The sequence below is a fragment of the Lemur catta genome, chromosome 12 (assembly GCF_020740605.2).
Source record: "Lemur catta isolate mLemCat1 chromosome 12, mLemCat1.pri, whole genome shotgun sequence".
Lineage (NCBI taxonomy): Eukaryota > Metazoa > Chordata > Mammalia > Primates > Lemuridae > Lemur > Lemur catta.
The window spans coordinates 77,887,987-77,892,130 of record NC_059139.1 but is presented as its reverse complement, the minus strand read 5'-3'; the positions used below and the strand labels follow the sequence as shown (position 1 = coordinate 77,892,130).

Here is a 4,144-nt window from a genome sequence, read left to right as displayed (position 1 = left end):
AACAAACCATACGGAATATGATCTCTGCTATAATCGAATTGAATTAGTAATCAGTGAGAGAAAGGCAACAGGAAAATCTCTAAACACTTCAAAATTAAGCAATATACTTCTAAGTAATAGCTGGTTAAAGAGGAAATCTCAAAGGAAAATTTTTAAAAATACACAGAATTGAATGAAAATGCAAATACAACGTATCAAAATTTGTGGCATTAAGCTAAAGCAGTGCCGAGAGGCAAATTTCTAGCACTACATGATTACATTAGGAAAGAGGAAAAGATTACATGAAAAGGTATCAAGTAATAATAATCTAGGTTCTTACCTCAAGAAAAAAAGAAGAGCAAAATAAATCCAAACAAGAAGAAGGATGGAAATAACAAAAATAAAAGCAGAAATCAATGAAATTGAAAAGGAAAACAATAGGGAAAAATCAATGAAACATAAAGCTGGTTTATAAACCTTTAGCAAGCCTCACAAAATAAAAAGAGAGAAGACACAAATTACCAATATCAGTCATGAAATGGGATATCATTACAGTGGAGGATATTCATGTGATTCACAGTCACTTACGCGTGCGGTATTTTATTGCTAACCCTCCTGGTGGAGGAATAGTTTCTGGGAATACTCCTACAACTCATTGTCTGACTCTCCCAGCATTATAATGCAAAGGGCCAGAGTTTGTGTTACAATATGAACATACCCCATGGCACCGGAACTAGAAGTATGTATAGAACCAGAAGCTAGTCTGTAGTAAATTAAAAGCCATCAAAAGAATAAGGAAATATATGCACACATTTATATTTATAAATTCAACAACTTTAGGAGAAGTGGACCAATTCTTAAAAACTATAAACTACTGAAGCTCAAACAAGATGAAATAGAATAGTCCTATAACCATTAAGGAAATTAAACTCATCGTTAAAATACTCTGGAAAAAGAAATCTCCAAACCCAGATGGCTTCACTGAAGAACTCTACCACTTATTTTGAGAAGAATTAGCACTGATTTTATACAATCTCTTCCAGAGAATGCAAGAAGAATAAATATTAATACTTCTTTACTCATTTCATGAGACCAGTATTACTCTGATACCAAAACTAGACAGACAGTACAATAAAAAAAAAAAAAAACTACAGACAGGAATCCTCAACAAAATACTGTCCTTCTTTACTATCTATGGGAGATTCACTTGAAGATCCTGCAGATACTGGCCGGGCGCGATGGCTCACGCCTGTAATCCTAGCACTCTGGGAGGCCGAGGCTGGTGGATTGCTCAAGGTCAGGAGTTCGAGACCAGCCTGAGCAAGAGCGAGACCCCGTCTCTACTAAAAAAATAGAAAGAAATTATCTGGCCAACGAAAATCCATATAGCAAAAATTAGCTGGGCATGGTGGCACTTGCCTGTAGTCCCAGCTACTTGGGAGGCTGAGGCAGTAGGATCGCTTAAGCCCAGGAGTTTGAGGTTGCTGTGAGCTAGGCTGACGCCATGGCACTCACTCTAGCCTGGGCAACAAAGCGAGACGCTGTCTCAAAAAAAGAAAAAAAGAAGAAGATCCTGCAGATACCAAAATCTACATATGCTCAAGTCCCTTATATAAAATGGTGCCATATTTGCATATAACCTATGCACATCTTCCTGTATACTTTAAATCATCTCTAGATTACTTATATAGTCATATATCGCTTAGCAACAGTGATATGCTCTGAGAAATGTATTGTTAAATGATTTTGTCATTGTGTAAACATCATAGCATGTACTTAAACAAACCCCGATGGTACAGCTTACTACACGCCTAGGCTCTATGATATAGTCTATTGCTCCTAGGCTATAAACCTGTAGAGCAGGTTACTGTACTGAATACTGTAGGCAGTTGTGACCCGATGGGAAGTATTTGTGTTTTTAAACATAGAAAAGGTAGAGGAAAAATGTGGAATTATAATCTTCTGGGACCATCATTGTATATGCGGTTTGTCGTTGATTGAAATGTTATTATGTGGCTCATGACTGTAATACCTAATGCAATGTAAATTCTGTGTAAATAGTTATTATACTGTATTGGTTTATTTGCATTATTTTTTGCTGTTGTATTATTACTTTCCATTGTTTTTTTCTGAATATTTTTGATCTGAGGTTAGTTGAATTTACAGATGCAGAACCCATGGATACGAAGGGTCAACTGTAACAGCAAATCAAATTCAACAGAGTATTTTTAAAAATATACAACCTGACCAAGTAGGATTTATCCCAGGTATGCATGGCTAGTTCAACATTTGAAAATCAATCAATGTAATCTACTACATTGTAATCTACATATCAACAGGCTAAAGAAGAAAACTCATATGTAATCATATTATTTGACACAGAAAAAGCATTTGACAAAATCCATCATCCATTCATAATAAAAACTAGATTTGGTTCCTGGTTGGTAAGTGTATCTAAAAGGGAATAAATCCATGACTATTAAGAATGAGAGAATGTTCCATTAGCTGATGAGAGACTTGGCAAATATCTGGAAGACAGGAAGTGATGGATGAACCAAGGTGGAGCACACGCTCCAGTCCAGACATGAATTGGACCTCTCTTTAAGATTGATTTGCCTGAAAAGGCATCGTCAATCATGCTGGTTCTCCTTCCTCACCTCCATTTTCACCACAGCCCTCCCTCTACTTTCCCAAAGAGAAGCATTTCTCTTACCCATCCCTCTCTATGATCCCTTGCCCTGGATGCCAAGCAAAGCAATAACTTAACATTAATTAATGTCCCATAAATGCCCCTAGTCCATCTCATTAAGACATTGGTTTCTAATGAATTTTACTTTTTGTGTTCTAATCATTAGTTATACATAATAATTATTAGTCAAATCATGTATTATATTTATGCTGTTTGAGTCAGTCATGCATTACTAATAATTTTTCTGCTAATTCAGTCCATAAGAATAACATTTAACATTTATTGCCTTGCAGTCACAAAAAATAAAACATAATTTTTTTATAGTGAAAAGATATATATTTAGAATTAGCCAGCTAGACTTAGTTTAGATCATCTCAATTTTGTTGGTAACATCCAAAGCATCATAATCAGGAGCCAGTTGAACATACGCCTTTTTCTTTCCACTGGGCCTGATCAGGGTGCTGATCTTGGCCACATCAGTGTCACAGAGCTCCTTCGCAGCCTGTTTGATCTGGTACTTACCGGCTTTGGCATCCACAATGAACATGACGAATGTGTTGTCGTCTGTCTTCTTTGTGGATGAATCAGTGGTCAGGGGGAACTTGATGATGCCATAGTGTCAAGCTTGTTTTTCCTGGGAGTGCTCTTCAGAGGATATTTGGGCTGCCCCTGGAGCTGCAGTGTCTTGGGCTGCTGGAAGGTGGGTGATGTGTGATGGGTGATGTGTGAATTTTTTTTTTTTTCTGGTGGCTGTGGACACCTTTCAGCACTGCTTTCTTGGCCATCAAAGCCTCTCTTTGGCTTGGCTTTGAGAGAGACAGGAGCTTCCTTCTTCGCCCTCAGCACCACCTTGTGCTAAAATGTAATAAATAATTTGTTTCTAGCAGGGAAGTATGATAGGACTATTGATAAAAGACTTTCAGACACTTCCATTTCTGGACGAGATGGAGTGACAAATACCAAACATACCCGCATGCTTTAAACAACCAAAAAAAAAAAAAAAAAAACGACAAAATATGTGAAACAATGTTGTTTGAGGAACTGGACAACCAGCAATGAAGAATGGTGAGCCCTAAGAGACAGAAAACAAGTGTCTTAGGTATTTCTCTCACTTGTTTACTCTGAGTGAAGCCAGCTGCCATGTTGTGAACTGTTATGGAGAAGCCCACATGGCATGGAGCTGAGGGAGGCTTCTGCCCAAAACCCAGTGAAGAACTGAAGTTCTTAGTTCAGCAGTTCACAAGGAACTGAATCCTGCCAGCAATCTGCCAATAATGCCACCTGGGCTAGAGTACAGTGGTGTCATCATAGCTCACTGCAACCTCAAGGGCTCAAGTGATCCTCCTGCCTCAGCTTCCAGCATAGCTGGGACTATCCGGCACATGCCACCATGCCCAGCTAATTTTTCTATTTTTTGTAGTGATGGGATCTTGCTCTTGCTCAGGCTGGTCTCGAACTCCTGACCTCAAGTGATCC

At 38.3% G+C, this 4,144-nt stretch overlaps 1 pseudogene; it reads right to left on the bottom strand.

Moving 5' to 3' along the window:
• Window positions 1–3,032: 3,032 nt before the first annotated feature.
• Window positions 3,033–3,643, bottom strand: LOC123648184 (annotated as a pseudogene).
• Window positions 3,644–4,144: the final 501 nt, after the last annotated feature.